The sequence below is a fragment of the Chrysochloris asiatica genome, unplaced genomic scaffold (genome assembly GCF_000296735.1).
Source record: "Chrysochloris asiatica unplaced genomic scaffold, ChrAsi1.0 scaffold00034, whole genome shotgun sequence".
Taxonomy (NCBI): domain Eukaryota; kingdom Metazoa; phylum Chordata; class Mammalia; order Afrosoricida; family Chrysochloridae; genus Chrysochloris; species Chrysochloris asiatica.
In genome coordinates this window covers 23254109-23273596 of record NW_006408552.1, presented here as the reverse complement: position 1 = coordinate 23273596, position 19488 = coordinate 23254109, and the positions used below count along the sequence as shown (strand labels likewise).

Genomic DNA, 19488 nt, shown 5'->3' with positions numbered 1-19488 from the left:
TTTGTTTTCTTTTAAGAGAGCAGCATCAAAGGGCTGTTTCAAAAGGTGAGTCGTTCTCCTTTTACAAGCCAGGCTCGAAAGTGCCAAATATTCTTCAGGATGATGTCCATACCTTTAACTCACGAGAGTTTATTTGCTATTTCTACAGTCTCCTTCTCAATGTTTTCTTGACTGGTGCCTTTCACATCGATGTAGTAGTCATCGGCTACTCATCGGCACCAGAGAAATGACAGGAAATTGCCTTTCGGAATCTCTGGGTTTTGTTCTGGCCAGATCTGTGGATAAGCACAGGAAAGAGAGAACGGTGTCTCTCACCCTTCTCCATCACAAGGTGCACCTACTGCTGGTTTTTTGTCATAGTCCTGGATCTCCTGGAGTTATATTAACTCCCCCGTCCCACCGGGGGGAGTCATGCTGCTTCAGGGGGCCCTTGTGTGTGCCCAAGAGCACAATCAGACAATCCTCATTTTGGTCAATGTGCTCCATAGCCGTCCAAGCACACACAATGGTATTGATGGGCCGGAAGCTCCATTCTCTTTTAGTTCCATTTTTTTCATGAACTTTTTGAAACCCCCTTCATACATAACTGGTGGTGGTGGTGGTATACCATGGAGTCAGTTCCAACCCATAGTGACCCTGTATTGGGTTTCCAAGGATGTAAATCTTTATGGGAACAGAAAGTCTCATCTTTCTCCTGCAAAACCGCTGGTAGTTTTGAACTGCTGACCTTCAGATTAGCAGCCTGACTCGTAACCACTACGCTACCGGAGCTCTTTCTCATAAGTAATTAAGGATTAAAAATTAGAAGGCACAACCACTCTAAAACAAAACACAGTTTAAATTCTGCCCTAAAATCATAAGGCCCAGCAATAATACTACTTAATACCATTCTTTTCATATAAAAATATAAATATGTATATTTATCAAAAGAACAGCATCCTCCACAAACCGAAATTTACATTTTGAATTTCAGACATCATTAATAGCCTTCCATGCCACTAAATATAAATTTAAAACATCAAAATTTAATAGCATTTCATTGTATGTTGTCAAAAAGTGCTGACTCAGGGACTTTGCATAGGGTTTCCGTGTAAATCTTTCCAGGAGCAGAAATCCTCTTTCTCTTTCAGAATGTCTGGTGGGCTTGAACCACCAACCTTGCGGTTCCCAGTCCAATGCTTATCCTACAGAGCCACCACATTCCCCATATGCTGACCACGGCTATTTAACTCTTACTTTTGTTGCTATTATCATTATTATGCTAGGGCATATTTCTCTGATTCTTTCCTGGAATTTAAGCACCTGCTCTGTCTCTCACTAGCTGGGACCTTGAGCAAGTTGCTTAACTCTACGGTGCCTCAGTTTCCTTATCTGTAAAGTGGGATCAATACCAGTCAGGGCTTGTGAGGATTCAAAAAGATAAAACATGGAGACCCTTTAAGACAACGACTGGCGTAAAGACAGGCTCGCTGTTTCCGGTTCTTATCAGTAAGATCAATCCCCAGAAATGGAATCCCATAACACAATGTGCCAGGTTAGACACCCAGCAAGGCAGAGAGGGTCCACCCCTGGCCCCTTGGTCTCTATCTGGGGACTTATTCAGAAAAGCGATTCTGCCTGGTGGCAAGAACCCACACTTTAACCTTAGACACCCTTCTGCCAGTTGTGAGCTGTGTGGAGGACAACGTTGTCCCACCTGCAACAAAATCCAAAAGGCCATGCAGCAGGCCCTGCTTCCTCTCCTGCCAGGGCCCATCACCTGCTGCTCTGTAAACACACCCAACTCAGGGTTACCTCAGACCTTCCCTCTCCCTCCTCCTCCACCTTTTCCTTCTTGTTTCCCTTCTCTCCTTCCTTCCTTTCTTTTTCCCACATATATGAGATTTAAGAATAAATGACTCCTTGCGATTTCAACATATATTGTATGAGAACAAGGACACTCACCTACATAAGTCACAATGCTACTATTAGGTGCCATCAAAGTTAGGATACTAACATGACTGTGCTGCTGAAATTCTGCTAAGGCATCGGTTACCTCCTTAATAAACCCACAGTGATGTGCTTGGTTACCATGGAGTCTTAGCACCAGGCCTTGGCTTCTGCAGAGACAGGACACAGAGCTCCTGCAGAAACAGCGGATTCCAGAAGCCACAAAAGTACAAGAAATGCCTACAATTCTTCTGATGCCAGAAAGCAGAGATGTGATCAAAGAACAGGGGGACATGTGAAAAAGACAGGAGCCAGCCAGCTTGAGCAGGTGCCGAAGTAGGGACAGTCTGAGCATCACAAGAAATAATAGAGTAAAAAAAAGAAATAATAGAGTCGTGGTTACGAATCGGACTGCGAACCGCAAGGTCAGCAGTTCGAAATTACCAGCTGTTCCACGGGAGAAAGATTAGGCTTTCTGCTCCCGTAAAGATTTACAGCCTCGGAAACCCTGTACAGGGTCGCTGTGAGTCAGAACCAACTCCACGGCACATAACCACAACAAACTGTAACTGAAAGGAAAATTGGGACCTGGAGTCTCTGCTGGTGTTGTTATGGGCTGTGGAATCATGTGACAGGACCACTGCCCCACAGCTAGGCTGTCATCTCTACAAGAACACAGTCCCAAGTCTTTTCTCCCCAGAGCTGCTGGTGGATTCAAACCGCTGACCTTCTGGTGAGCAGCCTAGCACTTAACCAATGTGCCACCAAGGCTCCTTCTGTACAGATGTTGTTGTTAAGTGCTGTTGAGTCACTTCTGATTCATAGTAACCATTTATATATAGGTTTCCAAGGTGGGTTTGAACCACCAACCTTTCCATTAGAAAGTGTTTCTCTCACAATCTGAGCAGAAAAGGGGAAGAAGGCAAAGTTGTATACCACAGCAGCTTCAAAGGATCTCCTCGTAAATATACCAGTTACTAATTAATTAGTGAGTCAGAAAAACATAAAGGAAACCAAACCAAACCCTCTGCTTTCAAGTAAATTCTAACTCATGGCCACCTCATGTGTGACAGGGTAAGCGGGCTGCCCTATAGGGGTTTTCTTGGCTATAATCCTTACCAAGGCAGACCACCAGTCTTTAGGTTAGTAGACAAACACAAACTGTAGGTGCCCCCCATTCGGGGCACTTCACAGACACAATGAAAGCAATGAGACACACAAGCACTGTGAGTTCTCGGCACAGCCTCACTTCTCTGGTATTCCTGCCAAAAACACAAATCACGGGAAATGTCAGCCTAGCCTACCTAGATGGAAGGGCTGGCTAAGGGAGAACTGGCCTGTGGTTTTCACAGTTCCCCAGGCTCTAGACAGAGAAATGTGGGGGACTGTCCCTTTTTGTTTGTCACCTCAAGAGCCAGGGCTTTGTTTTAGTCACTGCTGAGACCCTAGCACCTGCAAGGGTACCAGATACACAGGTGCACAATTAAGTGTGTGTTGCACAAATACCTTTTGGATAAGATGTGGGGCCCCTAATGGGCCTGGCTCAGGGTTCGGCCTGAACTGGAAAGTTTTCCTGGGGAGACAGAGGGATGGCCAGGACACCAGTTTCCTCTGCAGATTCCTGTTAACTTTCAGTCCCACAACTTCACCGATGCCCACAGCATCCTGTGCCCGAGAAACAAAAGTGTCACCTGAGCCCTGATTTTGTAAAAAGAAAATCAGAGAGGCCAAGACACCTGCTCAGGGTCACACAGCAGAAGGGCTTTGTGGTAAAGTTCTCCAATGGGGGCAAAACAAGCACCCAAGTCACTTGTTAAGTGTGGAGCAGCTGGTGGGTTTGAACTGCCGACCTTACAGTTAGTAGTCTAGTGCTTATCCTACAGCGCCACACCAGGACTGCAGTCAGATGGACTAAAATGTCAAGCCTTCCACCAATCAAGGTTGTCACCTTCGATCTGTTGTGACAAGGCAGCACACAAACATGCAAACACGCAGGCCCACCAGCGAGCTTCTCAGGGAGGTGCAGGGTGTGCATTTCAGAGGCAAGCACAGGGCAGTGCAGACCCAGTGAGACAAAAGGCCTCTCTCTCTGACTAGCACAGAGGGTGAAGGAAAAGATGCAGGTGACTCAAACTCAGAAGAGGAACTGCCAGGTGAACAAGTAGTCAGCGGGAGGCCATAATTTCAACTTCGCCAACGAATCAAGGGATTCCCCAGGGGTCTCCGGGGCCACCTGCCTTGCTCCACTACCAACCAGGGCAATGCCTTGTAAATACCTCGTCTCTGGCTGGCTGCTTCCAGTGTCTGCTTGGACTCCTCCTCAGACTTGGTGAGTAGAGTATTTTGACTATTGGAAACAATTTCCTTATGCTGGGCCAAGACATATATAAACAAACCCCTGCTTGGCTAGCACTTAGTTGTGCCCAGCATCTAGCTAAGTGCTTTAAAAGTATTACCTTATTGAATTTACCCTAAGACCTAACTAAGTACTGTTATTAACCCCATTTTCCAGCTGATGAAACTGAGACCCAAAGAGGTCAAGATCCCACACTAAAGAGGGGCAGAGTTAGAATCAGATCCTGCTTCTAAGTCCACAGGGCATTCCAACAGACCAATTCCTTCAACCTCTCCTCTTAGAAGCACCACTGAACCCAACAACATGAAATGAAACAAACCTGGGAAAGCCGGCCACTCTGCTTATCAACATGAAACATGAGGTGCCCACACACAGAACTAGAAAGTCTGACAGAAAAGCCTAGGGATTTCATTGACTGCAGACTCCCCAAGGGTCAATGGGAAAGAAACAGCTTTAAAAAAAAAAAAAAAAGTGAGGTCATACTAAGAGAAGACAGAAAGCCAGATAAACAGCAGCTTTGGAGTGTCCGTGAGCAGGACAGTGGAAGCAACTTTTAAACCTCATTCTGGGGCTGAGAGGATGGTGGCACAGGAAGGAGCTACGGCAGGCATGACTCACCATCCTCCTACCATGTTTAAATTGGAAACCAGGCCAGGAACTGCTTGCCCATACCCTCTAGGGTCCAGCTCCTGAAGGTTTTCTTAACTGGGGTCCATGATCCTGAAACCTGGAGCATCTAAAATCCAGGATAAAATCTAAAGCACTGCCTGCTGACCTCCACCTCTCCCAAACTACCATGGGATTCCATTTATATAGCGTTCTTGAAATGATAGAATTATGGAAATGGAGACCATTTTAGTAGTTGCCAGGGGTTAAGAACAGGAGGGAGGGAAGTGTGTGTGGCTACAAACGAGCACCGAGAAGGACCATGTGAGGATGGAGCTGTTTTTTTGTTTTAACTGGAGGATACACAAGTCCAGACAGGTGATCAAATGGCACAGAACCAAACACACACACACACATAGACACACACAAACAAAGTGCAGGGGGTGGGGGGAGTGGGGGGCATGGAAATTTGAACAAGATCATCAGATTTGATCAATGTCAACATCCTGGTTGTGACATCGCATATAATCTTGCTAGATGCTACCCTTTGGGGAAACTCAAGGGTATAGGAGATCACTCTGCATTATTTCTTACAACTAGATGTGGATCTACAATGGCCACAAAATAAGGGTCTATTTTTAAAAAATGAAAAATAAAAGGCAACTCCCCAGTTAAACCTCTGATGTCCTCCCTGTCCCCTCCCTGTTCCCCACCGACATCCTCACTGCTCTGAGGCCCTCCCAACTCTGTCCTCCTCACTGCCTTCGTACCACAAACAGTTTAGAGAGAATTTTTCGGATCCCCTCTCCAATGGATCAGAAAAATCCTTATCTTATCGCCATACCCTGTTCATCTCTGTCACAGTAACTATCACCACCCCGAAATAAACATTCACACATTTTAGTGAGCTATCATGTGTGAATGTTTATTGTAGTTCAGAATGCAGAGGCAAAGACAGAATGATTTGACAGCAATACACATACACACACACATGTTTAGAACAAACCTATTGTCTTTGAGTTGATTCCATTTATGGTGACTTAATGTGTTACAAGTAGAGCTGCTCCAGAACCATTTTGTTGATTGTGATCTTTATGGATGCAGATCACCAGGCCTTTCTTCTGCAGTGCAGCTGGGTGGGTCTGAACCACCAACTTTTAGGATAGCAGTCAAATACAAACTATTTGACAATGCTAATCAGGTGCCAGAGTCCTGGTGTGGTGCTATGGGTTAATGTGCTGGACTGCAAGGTCGCTTTGACCTTGCTCCTCACCAGTTGCTCCTCAGAACAACAAACAACAACAATAATCAGGTGCCAAACACCTCTCTTGATCAATTAATCAGCTGAGTGCTTACAATATCCCTGAGATGGGTGCAGTTAAATCCACACTGACCAATAAGAAGAATGAGGCACAGAGCAGTTAGAGGCAGGATTTGAACCTCAGCTGTCTTGCCCCAGAGTCCACTGTGCTCTGCTGCCCTAGGAGGTGTTACTAGACTCCAAAGAGGAAAATAGAAGCCCAGGAGGGCACATGAAAAGGTCAGTGACATGGAGCTAAGGTAGCAGAGTCAGGATGCCTGAGCAGGAGGAGAACAGAAAGGCTAAGAAAGGGGAAGCCAGCTGCCACGCTGTGGGAAACTCAAGATGACTCACTTTTCCGCTGTTTCTCAAGGTAAGTGTGAGTCCTGGTTCACGGCCTGGTTCACGGAGACAGGATGCAATCAAGCTTGTGCCAAGTGACACGTTGAGAGGGAGCCACTCCTGGAACTCCAATCAGAAGCTGGCCTGGGTGATCTGGCAGTGGGCCAGAACCACACTTTTCCTGGGGCAGCAGTGTTCCCAGAACTGCCGTCTGGGGGGCTTCCCAGAACCTGCAGCTGAGTCAGTACCCTCAGCCCCACCCGGGGCCAGATCTGCCTGCCGCCCCTCACCACTGATGCAGAAGGGTGTGGATGTGGGATTGAAAATCTATGTGTGCTCCTGGGTCCACATCCACCTGCCCTGCCCTCGTTTATTCTTGCTGAGCACCTACTATGTGCTGAATACTAGGGAAGCAAACAATTGTTCACTCATCCATTCATCTCTTCCTTCCTTTCTCAGGTACTCAAGTGAGACAGGATGTCACTGAAGGGTTCTGAGAAGTGGCCTGACGAGACTTTTGAAAGATCCTACTGCTGTGGTGTGGGTCAAGAGCAGAACAGGAACCTGCAAGGCTACACTCAGGCCCAGGTTGGAGATACCAGCCCAGCTTAGAGCTGTAGGGGGCTTTTGAAGGACCTGTTGACAGATGGATGTTGGGAGTAGATAAGAGAAAAGGAATAGGAACGGAGTCAAAATGACTCCAGAGCTTGGTCTGAACCACTGGGATGGTGGGTAAGTAACTAACCGGAAAGGAAGAGGGCATGGCCTACTGCCAGCTCACATTTGGCTGGAGTGACGCATGGAGGGTTGGGACTGAGGGCAGACGGGTCAGCAGGGGCCAGGTGAGAAAGCTGTCTACCAGACATGGTAAAAGATTCATCCCCAGGGCAGTGGGGAGCCACTGAAGGTTACTAAGGACCGGGCTCAGATTCGACTTCTAAGTGGAGAAACAGATTGCAAGGGAGAGGGTTGGAGGCTACCAGAGCTATCAGGAGACAGGATAGCACAAGGCTGAAGAAGAGGAGGCCGGGGGTACAAGACAGGAAGCCCACAAGTCTTGCCAGACTTGTGTCCAAGTGGCCAGAGGGCTCCTGGGAGGCGCTGGAGGTCTGGGGCTCAGGAGAAAATCTGGGATTGAAGATAAATTTTAAGGTCTTCAGCAGACACTGGCTGAAACCCAGAGGGTATGTAGAGAAGCGCCTTGACTGAGGGAGACAGGGAGGGCTGGAGGCTCCCAAGGGTCACTGTCTTGGGGACAGGCCACCTTCATGTGCCAAGAGCCACTTTACAGAATGTGAGCATGCATGGTGGTTGGCTCAGCAATCCCATGGAAGGTCCAGGGAGCCAAGCCCAGCTTCAGAAGGTACCTGACACCCCAAGGAATGAGGAGGCCATGTCCCCGTCTCCCTTCCGGGGCAACAGCCCCTCGTTTGTTTTAGTTACCAGCATTGCACTTACTGATCTGTTTGTTGTCTAAATCCCCCAGTGGAGTGTGGCCTTCCACAAGGGTTATGTCCCCAGGGCCTAGCAGAGTGCCCGAACACACTAGGGGCTCATATTATCAGCTGAATGGATGAATGAACAAACTTCCCTTGGCTGACCGGGGCAGAAAACAGTCCCAAGAGGTGGACATTTCTGCCTCTTATCACAGGGTAAACACTGGCCACTTCAGGCTGGGAGTCTCCTTTAAATATATGGATGCAGGCGCACAGCTTGGCCATCCCCAGCCTGCCTCCAGAGAGCTGATAATTGGGACATTACGTGATAATTAATCATTGCCCCAGCAGAAACCTCTCTCTCTCACATGGCAGCTGGCCCCAGGATGCTAATCAGGTTTTGGCTGTCTTGCCAATATTTATCAGTCCCGATTCCCTGAATGGGACACAGGGTTAAGGGCTCCACTATTACACAAAAGGTTAGCAGTTCAACTCCACCCAGCAGCACCTCAGATGACTGGCCTACTCTGCACACATGGCGTGGCCATGAGTCAAAATCAGCTGTACAACAACAGTGACATTTGCAGGTGCCAACGGGTCTCCTTTCCAAGGTCTGGAGAAGCTGCAACAGTTACCCCTCCAAGTTCCCAGTTCCTCGAGCCATCAGAGGTCATGACCTAGCCTCTTCGGCCATGGAGTCCACTTCACTCACCTTCCCAGGGACACGTCAGGCCCTACCCACTGCATCCCACTTGGCACACACAGAGCATGAGTGACACCATCATCCCCAGTGTAGAGCTGGGGAGACTGAGGCCCAGAGAGATGCTGGAATGTGCCAAAGGAGAGTTAGTAGGCTCTGGAGCCACAATGCAGGGCCATCAATAGCCCGCTCCTTTTAGATGCCTCTCTGCTGGCTCCTCTCAGCAAGCCCAGCATGGATGATGTGGTCTGATACGACACCAGGCAGAGGAGAGCCCAAGGCTTAGAAATCACCTAAGGTGACAAATCAGAAAGTGGCTGAGTGTGGTCACACCCTCACTGTTTGCCCAGCCCTCACCCAGGAATGTGTTTCAAAATGACCAGGACTTTGTCCCTCAATGCCTCAGAGTGGATAAGAGCTCCCAGTTCATTTTCTGTTTACAGACAGTCGTGGGATTGGCAGAGGCACTTTCCTTTCTCAAATTCCTCCTGTTGCTTTGCCCCAGATGGCTTCTGGCATGGGTGGTCATCCATACACACTCTTGGGACACGGACGGTAACTCTGGGCCTAAGTGTGGGGGACCTGTCAGGGGCTCAGGCTCCTCATCTGTCAAGTAGCCCCCTTTGGTTGCCCTTGTCCCACTGCAAGGAGACTGGCTGGCAAGGGAGGTAGGACAGTGTTGATGCAGCGGTGACCGACGAACCTCCCAGATCCATCACTGAGCAAAGTGGGCATACAGGCGTCAGGACAGTACCACTGTCCCAACGGGGGTGAGATGAGGTGGGCAGGCAGTCAGGCTAAGGTAGGACAGTACTGTTGTCCTAATTCGGGTAAGACTTGTGTGTGGGGGGTGATGGTGGGGGTGAGGGACTGGTCCTGTTTTGTTCCTTGATTGGGATATGTTGTCTTTAAGTGCTGTGGAGTCCATTTCAACTCATATCGACCCTGAATAGGGTTTCCAAGGAGTGGCTGGTAGGATTTTGAACCGATGACCTTGTGGTTAGCAAGCCAGCGCTTTCCTCCAGTGCCACACCAGGGCTATCCACAGCACCCAGGCATGAGGGGCTTCTGCATGAGCTATTTCCCGATTGGTTTTCACAAAAACCCCAAGAGAAAGGTGAGGCATGGCTCATTATACAGATGAGGAAGTTAGGGCCCAAACACAGAAAACAAACTGCTCAAGGTGACTGAGAACGTTGGTGGCAGAGACTGGAATGGAAGTTTCGTGTTTGTTTGTTTTTAAACGTATCTGGCTGCCAGACTGAGCCAAAAAGTGTCCTGCGCTTATGGTTACACAAAATCAAATAAAGCCCTGAAAAAATTCTATAGTCAAGAAAAACGCAAATTTTACTAAGTATTGTTGTTGTTGTTGTTGTGTGCCGTCGAGTCGGTTCCGACCCATAGCGACCCTGTACAGGGTTTCCGAGGGTGTAAATCCTTACGGGAGTAGAAAGCCTCATCTTTCTCCCACGGAGCAGCTGGTAGTTTCGAACCGCTGACCTTTAGGTTCACAGCCCGATTCGAACCGCTGACCTTAAGGTTTGCAGCCCGATTCGTAACCACTACGCTACCAGAGCTTCCTTACTAAGTATAGGAATACCAATATCAAATAAAATAAAATTTAAGGCAATGAAGTATTACAAGGGAGAAATAGGGCTGTTTTAAGCTGCTAAAAAAACAATTCATTAAAAAGGTATAAAAGCATGAGCCTGTAGGCACCTAACAATATAGATTTAAAAAGCAAAGAAAGAAACCTGAGACAAGATAACACATAACACATCATAATTAAAGACAAATCAGGTGGTGGAAGGCACACAAAACTCAGAATATAAACAATACAGTTAGCAAGCTTGATCTAACAGACATATTTCTAGAACTATATCCCTAACAACAAAAATACCATTTTTTTCAAATACAAAAGAAACATGTATTGAAAAAATGACCTGAAGATGCTACAAAGAAAAGCTCCACAATTCTCCATCAGTGATATCATAAAAGCCATATGTGTTGACCATAATGCAATATATTTAGAGATAAATAAAAAGAATGTATTTGTGGTAGCGTAGTGGTTACAAGTCAGACTGCCAATCTTAAGGTCAGCAGTTCGAAACTACCAGTGGTTCCACGGGAGAAAGATGAAGTGTTCTGTTCCCGTCAAGATTTACAGCCTCGGAAACCCTGTGCAGGGTCACTATGAGTTGGAACCGACTCCACGGTACTTAACAACAACAAAGATTAGCACTGGACCACAAGGTCAATTTGAACTGCAAGGTAGCGGTTCAAACCCACCAGATGCTCCTCAGAAATCCTGTATAATATGAGTTGGAACCAACTCGATGGCACGTAACAACAATCTTCAAATTTTCAAGAACATAATACTTAAAAATAATTTTGAAGTTAAAAGGGAAATAATAAATTATTTTTTTTGTCACACCAGAAGTCCTGAAATAGATTAGAAACATAAAACACCGGAAATAACTGCTAGCCTCAAACAAGGAATTTCAGAATGGAAGGAACTTTTATTAATACGGAAGAAAGACTTGAAGGGTCTTAGCTAGTAAACCCAAAAGAAGTCCATGTGGGATATGGCTTCTACAAAGTATGATTTCAGGTTGTATCAATGGAAGTACAGGCTTCAGATCCAAGGAGGTGAAAGTCTTCCCTCCTCTCTGACTGGGTAGCTTGAGAGAGACAATGGGTTTCATGTGGGACTCTGACCAGTTGGATCATGGCCAAAGCCAGACTGACCTTGCAATTCCCTGGATCGGGGGAGTGACAGAAGGCACTTTAGCTGTGTATCTGGGTAAGAAAGATGCTGGGCTAAGTACCACCACCAAGAGGCAGAACCAAAGCCAGACAGTTAATTTAGCCCCAGACCAGGAGGGATAGTTCCCATTAGAGCTCCCAGTTGTGGAAAACTTAAGTGCCTGTCAGGATGCTGCGGCTCCGGGGCGTGGAGGAATGTCCAGCCTAGAGAGCTGAGTCCGCCCTCCATAGAAGCTCCCTTTCCTGCTTCCAGAACCTCAGTCCTCCCTCCCAGTTCTCTGTGTCTATGTGCCCACATCTCCAGCCAAGAATCTCAGCACTTTGAAACCTTACTCGGTGGGTTTCTGGGTCACCTGCCCTGGGTTTGAATTCTGACTCTGGCACTTGTGAGTTGTGCCTGCCATCTGAATGAGTCTCAGTTTCTTCGTCAGTGAAATGCGTGGACACCCACTCACACCTACATCCACCTAACCAAGCACCTGGCATGGACTTGGGACTTCCAAGAAAACTCAATTTCCCTCCATACACACTCTGGTCTGGTGGGGGGCGGTGACCCCACTTGACTCATCTGTAAAATGGGGCTTAGAAGAACTGACCCTGGCCTGACCACATTCCTAGGGTGCTGGGCAGCTGGGTAGCACAACATGTAAGAAAGCAGATCTAGTTGAAGGTGGGCCTTTAGCATCAGTTAGGTATTATTTCCATTATGTGTTTAAACTCATTTGACATATATTCAGGGAAGAATCTGCCCATGGAGGTTAAGGCTGGGACTCTGGGGGTGCTAAGCTTACAGCCTAACACTCTCACCTATTTTTGTGTCCCTGCCAAGTTAGTTCACCTCTGTGTGCCTCCAATTCTGCATTCATAAAATGTGGACAAGAGGAGCTCCGACCTCATGGGGCTACTATGCAAGTTGAAGGAGATAATGTGGGTATATGGTCCTGCTTACCCCTAAACTCTACCCTTTTACCCATCAAGTTCTGCTGTGCATAAGGTCGCTATGGGTCAGTACCAACTCGATGGCACCTAACAACAACAACCCATCACTTGGAGTGGCGCCATGGGCTAATGTGTCAGACTGCAAAGTCATTTGAACTACAAGATCGGTGGTTCAAGCTCACCAGCTGTTCCTTGGAAACCCTATACAGGGTCGCTATGGGTCAGAATTGACTCAATAGCACTTAACAACAACAACAATCCATCATTTAACCACACTAGACTCCTGTAGATCAAACACACCAAGCTTATTCCCACCACAGGGCCTTTGCACATGCTGTCCCTGATCCCACTTGGATATGTACTTGTCTTTTTAACTTCAGATCTCAGCTCCAGGGTCACCTCCTCCAGGCCCCTCCTCTACTGGGGTGTCAGGTCCACATGGGCCCTGGTTCTGTCTCTTTCACTGCTGTACCTCAGCACCTGGCCCATGAGCCAGCACTTTGTGGAATGAGTCTAGGCTAGGCACAGAGCCCAAGGCTGGCAAGACCAGACATGTGAGTGCTGGTTCCTCTTAACTTTGAAAGTGGCTTTGCAGGGTGGAAGCTTAATCTTCTAAACCAGCTGCCTGAACTCTACCCTCCAGAAATTCTGTTCCTCCAAACCTTCAACATAGCCTCTGCCCCTCACCAGGACCCATTTCGTGCCTCTCTCTGGAAAGGAGGCCGTAAGGACTCAGATGTGGACCCAGTTGGTGAGGGTCCTGAGATATCATACAAAGACCCTGGGCCTGTTAAGCAACACTAGCTAGTTGAAGAGGCACTTGTGGGACCCAGAAACAAGAATGAGTCAGTTGGAGTCATACCTGAAACCTCAGAGGCATCATTACTTCTTGGAAGGGCAAGGATGTATGTATTTAGACAGAACTGTGTTTACAGAGCGGGTGGTGAAGTTCCAGTAGGGCCCGGAAGCAGGGTCAGTGGGGTAGATGAGTCCCTCTCTACCATTCTCTGGTCCCCTCCACCTAGCCCTCTCTCTGCCAGGCCGTCCTCAGGGAGATTCTCTGGATTCTGCCCCACCTGCTTTTACATTTCTCTACAGCACTGTCACCAATTGGCAGGGTACGACAGGCCACAGTCTCTCTGTGCAGTCCTGGCGCCAGATATGTTTCAGAATGCAGAATCACTCACTTCAGAAACGCAGTCTCATATAAAGTCCTCCCCCTGCTCTAACCACCCCCAATGGTCTGGGGCACCAGCCCTAATCCATCACATTAATTTCCCTGCAGCCCGACAGAGGAACATGCACCCAAGGAGGATACATAAAGATGCCAGAGTCTCATGTTTAGTTGAGGTCAGGGTCTGCTTCCAAATGAGTCACAAGAAAATGTTTTGCTTTCAGAGCTAGTGGATTTCTTAATTCCAGATAAGGGGAGTGTAGTTTTGCTCTACTTACTTGTTCATTGCCTGTCTTCTCAACTAAAATGTACATTTCAGAAGCGCAAAGACTCTCCAACTGCTACACTAGCACCCAGCAGTGCTCAAAGAATGCTCACAGAAGAAACAAATGCGATGGTCAGAAGGTGGACGTGGGAAAGTGACTCTATGCTACATGCAGAGAGAACGGGCAATCACTGAGCCCTTTTCAGGGGCAAATGTCTATTAAAATTATCTCATGAACCTCACCCCCAAAACCCTCATTCTACAAACAAGTAAACTGAAGTGCAGAGAGGTTCAGCAACTTCCTCGAGGTCACACACCTAGAAAGACCCAGATTTGATCTCTCTTCAAGCCTGGGGCTCAGGAAGTCAGAGTAACTTGCTGGAAGGCATACAACAAAGCAAGAGGGGAAAGCTTCTCGTCTGATGTTGTTGATGTTGTTAAGTGCCGTCCAGTCGATTCCGACCCATAGCGACCCCTGTATAGGATTTCCAAGGAGTAACTGGTGAGCTTGAACCACCGACCTTGCAGTTCAAATGACTTTGCAGTCTGACGCATTAGCCCACAGCGCCACACCAGGGCTCATCTAATGTAGGACCCTCAAAAACCCCACCATGCTGCTCTGATCCATAACCAGGCAAACTTCCGACCTCTCTTCCTTCCTGCCAAAGGAAGCGTCTGTCAGCTCAGAAAACACATCCTCTCTCGGTCATACTAGCAAATTGACCCAGAAAGGAAGAACACAAGCCAGCAAGGAAAGTGGGTTCAGATCTGTCCTGTTACTCCTAGACGTGGGGCCTAAGGCAAAGCCACTGCACACATCAGCACAACCACAACACAGCTATGAGTGGACTCCTGGGATGTCACTGCCGGATAAGCACTGGACTGCTAACAGCAAGCTTGGTGCTCAAACCCACCAGCCACTCCACAGAGGGTCTATGAGGCAGAACAGATTGGATGGTACTCACGACAACAAACATCAGCAATAGCAGTGAGTTGGAACCAACTGGATGGCACTTCACAACAACAGCACATAACTCTATAAGGAGCCCTGGTGGCACTGAGGATAAGCACTAGACTGCTAACCATGAGGTCGGCAGTTCAAGCCCACCAGCTGCTCCTCGGGTGATAAGGCTTTCCACTCCTGTAAAGACGGACTCTGGTAGCGTAGTGCTTACGAATCGGGCTGCGAACCTTAAGGTCAGCGGTTCGAAACTACCAGCTGCACTGCGGGAGAAAGATGAGGCTTTCTACTCCCGTAAAGATTTACACCCTCGGAAACCCTGTACAGGGTCGCTATGGGTTGGAAACAACTCGATGGCACATAACAACAACAAAGACGGACAGAGTTGCTATGAGTCGGAAACCACTCGATGGCAGTGAGTTGAGCTTGATGGCACTGTGGACTACAAGGTTGGTTTGAACCACAAGGTCAACATTTCAAACTCACCAGCAGCTCCCTGGAAACTCTATACAGGGTTGCTATGAGTTGGAACCAACTCCACAGCACTTAACACCAACACCAAGAGATGATATAAACACTTAACGTGTTTGGCTGCTAACCAGAAGGTTGGAGGTGTGGGATATACTTCTAAAAGAATCAGCCTTTGAAAATCCTATGAAACACAGTTCTAGTAAAACACATATGGGGTTGCTATGTGTCAGAATCAACACAATGGGCAATCCTATAAAGTAATCACTACCAGGATTCTTATTTCACAGATGGGAAAAGAGATTCTGAGAAGTAATCTGTCTAAGGTCACACAGTTGTTGTTAAATGCCATCGAGTCAGTTCTGACTCATAAGGACCCTGTACAGGGTTTCTGAGGAGCAGCCGGTGGGTTTGAACTGCCAACTTTGTGGTTAGCAGTCCAGTGCTTACCCTACAGCGCCACACCAGGAGGCCACACTGAACAGTAAACAGAAAGCCAGCACTGTGCGGAGCAACCTGGCTCTCAAGTTTATACTGTAAAGTGTTGTGCCATAAACTTCAGGACAGGGAGGAATAGTCTGGAACATTCACGATGTATCTACTGTGTATCAGCAACTGCATTAAGTATCTTATAAAACATGAAGCCAGTAACCCTCACAAAAACCCAGGGAGACCCTAACCTCACCTCCATCCTCCCCAAGCAGGTGCAGGGGGAGTGAGAGTAGGGAGTGTAGGAAAAGTTCTCACTTCCTGGTTGTACCTTTCAGCTCCTTTCTAAAGCTGAGGTCCTAGAGCTGACAGCTCCTCCTATGGCCTGGTATTGTGGTACATAAACTACGTCATCACTGAGTCACAGCCCAGAATGTGGAAATGGGTAGGTCATCCCAGACCTGCCAGGAACTGATATGTTGTAACCAGGAGGAGGTCCTCCTAGTAGTTTTCATCCCCCATGCATCCCACAACCTCCCAACATATGTGGATACAGAGGTACGGGGTGGGGCCCAGGAATCTGCATTGAGGCTCTCTTGGCTTAAATCCACTGTTGTTGAGTCTATTCCAACTCAGAGTGACCCTGTGGACAAACATTGCTCCAGTAGCTTCTGAGACTGTAAATCTCGATGTGTGCAGACGGCCTCATCGTGTTCCTGTGGAGCAGCTGGTGGGTTGTGGTTTAGCAACCCACAGCCTAACCCCACTGGCTCCAACAAATGTAAAACACACCAGCCTACAGAATGAAATCCAAGCTCCTCGGCAAGGCACTCAGGCCTTTCTATGTGTTTCAGTCCCTCTCAACTGTCTCTACTCCCGGGGTTCCAATGTCTTTTCTGTCCTCCAAGTCCAGGTCTTCCCTCTGCTGAGCACCAATGGCCATTCCCTCCAGCCAAAGTCCTCTGCTTGCAAGGCTGGCTCAGTGCCCTGCTGTGCCCCGCCCCCACCTTCAATGCTCCCCCTCAGTCTGTGGGAAGAGACACCAGACCCAGAAGCGCACACAGTAGCGCTCAGTGAGTGGCTTTATGCCACCTCCCATTGGGCACCTCAGTGTGTCCATCTGTAATATGGGCTGGGCTCTCAGAGTTCTAAGAGGCCTTGGCAATACCAGCAATTCCAAGTCTCTGGATCTCCTGATACCTGAGCTTCAGTTTCCCCATAAGACTTTAGGATTTTCAATAAAGCAATAATGCCCTAGTAAATGCCCTGGCTCCTAAAAGGTGACCCCCATGGGAGGACCGGCAGTGGGTGACATCTGCAGAGAGCCTGCAAGGGAAGGCTGGAGACCAGGCTTCCAGAGGATGTGCTCCCCAAATTCAGGCAGCAGCACTGAGTTTGCCTGGTGACAAAAAACCAAGATTTTGTTTAAAAAGAAAAAAATTAACCAGATTCCTGAGTCTACTGAATCTGAATCTCAGCAAAGGGGCCTGGGAACGTGCTTTTCAACAAGTTCGCTGGAGATTCCTGTGAGCAGGATAAACACACTGCCATCATTCCCACTCACAACGACCCTATAAAGGGTTTGGAGACTATAAATCTTTCTACCAGAGAGACCGGCCTTGCAGTTAAGCAGCTAAGTGCTTATCACACTGCGCTACCAGGGCTCCTTGTAAGCTGGACCATTTGATGACTATTATCATTGAGAGATGCAGAGGAGGGAGCGCTGGTATCACATTACCAAGGCGTCACCTTGGGCAAGTTACTTAATGTGCCTCAGGGTCCTTATCTGGAAAATGGCCAATCCGATACATGGCCAGTGCCTCAAAGAGGTTATTGCGATTTACCTAAGAAACCTTCCAATTTGCAGAGCAGAGGGCGCACGAAACAAGACCCAGGAAATCTTCGGTGGAGGAGAACAACCGAAAGGGCCGTGTTTCCTCCGATTCCTTGATTTCAATACCAACTTCACGATCGATCATCAGAACTTTTCTCACCCTTACTCTCTCCCAAACGAGAGCCCTGGTGGCGTAGTGAGTTAAACCTTGGGCTGCTGAAAGATCACACCCACCAGCCACTCTGCGGAAGAAAAAGGAGGCAGTCTGCTCCGGTAACGATTCACCACCTCAGAAACCCAAGATTCTCTGCTCTCTACAGGGTCGTTATGATTCAGAATCCATTTACTGGCAATGGGGTCTGAGGGGGCTCTTCTCCCCAATCCCCACCAACATTCTGCGCACCCGCTGCGTAACCCAACACTTGCCTTTACCCCAAAGTCCCCGAGGGTCCATCTCGCTGGTGTCTCGGGACAGCACGAGTTTGGGGCGCGCCGGGTCTGGGCGCTTCAGGGGTCCCTGGCCTGCCCACTGCGCCCTCAGGGCGGACCCCTTGGCCCTTCCTCGTGGCTACAGGTCCTACCTGCGCTCTCCCGGTCCATTCGCCGTTCAGGGTCCTCAAGCGGAGAGTTGGGGGGAGGGGGGGCCCAGGCGCTCGGTCCTCCTCTGTTCCTCTGTGCGGCGGGGCTTTCCTGGGCGCGGAGCGAGGCAGCTAGACTCCTCGCCCCGCCTCCGGGCCCCAGCCTATTTGCATACGGGCCCCGCCCAGGCGCCCTCGCAGCACTCCACGGGGAACGAGTCCCGCCGGCTCCCGGCGGGGCAGAGGGGCAGCCCTAGGCGCTGTTGGAGCCTTCAGTCCCAGTTTTGGGGTGAGCCCAACACCCCACCAAGGATCCTTCCTACTCCCACCACGGCCACGGTCCCACAGCAACTTACACTTCGTTCTCAGACTGAAGTGGAAGGCGGATCGTTTTGCTCTCCTCCTCTTCCCCTCCTGCTACTACTACCCCACTCCGCAGCAGGGCAATTGTTTTTTGGCTTGGCCAGCCCCTTTCCTCTTTCCAACAGCCCAATTTACACCAAGCGCCTGTGTTTGTTCTTCCTCAACAGATGTTTTGCAGTCCTGGTGTGGCGCTGTGGGCTAATTTTGCGCTGAACTGCAAAGTCAGTTTGAACCCGAAGGTCGGCGGTTCAAGTTCACCAGTCGTTCCTCGGAAACCGTATACAAGGTCTCTATGGGTCGAAACCGACTCAACAGCACTTAATAACAACATGTTTTCCTGAGCACCGGTAGGGGTTCCGCGACGGGCTGCTAACCTCAAGGTCATTAAATTATCAGTGGTTCTGCGGGAGAAAGGTGAGGCTTTCTGCTCCCGTAAAGATTTACAGCCTCGGAAACCCTATACAGGGTCGCTATGAGTTGGTACCGACTCAACCTTACACAACCACCACCCCCATATGCTGGTGTGGTTAAGTGCCGTTGAATGATCCCTACTCAAAGGGTTTCTGAGGAGCCGCTGGTGGGTTTAAACTGCTGACTGTGGTTTCAAGTCCCGTGCTGATCCTACAGCACCACATCAGGAGGGTCCAGAACTTTTAGATAGGAAAACTACCCTTTACCCATTGCCATCCATTGAGTTCCGATTCATAGCAAACCTGTAGGACATAATAGAACTGCCCCATCGAGTTTCTAAGACTTAATTTTTTAAATAGCAGACTGCTTCATATCTCTTACACGGAGCCCCTAGTAGGTTTGACCTTTCAGTGAGCAACTGAGCTATTTAACCAATCTGTTAGGCTTAATCTTCACAATACCTATGTGGACTGTTAACCACAAGATCAGCAGTTTGAGCCCACCAGCTGCTTCTGGAAGATGAGGCTTTCTGCTCCTGTTTAGATTTACAGCCTCAGGAATCCTATACAGCTCACTGTAAATCAGAACTGATTTGCTGGCACTTAATGATAACATTTTACAGATGGGGAAA

At 48.5% G+C, this 19488-nt stretch overlaps 1 pseudogene; it reads right to left on the bottom strand.

The window, feature by feature from the left end:
- Positions 1–38: 38 nt before the first annotated feature.
- On the bottom strand, positions 39–15933 carry LOC102810695 (annotated as a pseudogene).
- Between the last annotated feature and the right edge of the window lie 3555 nt (positions 15934–19488).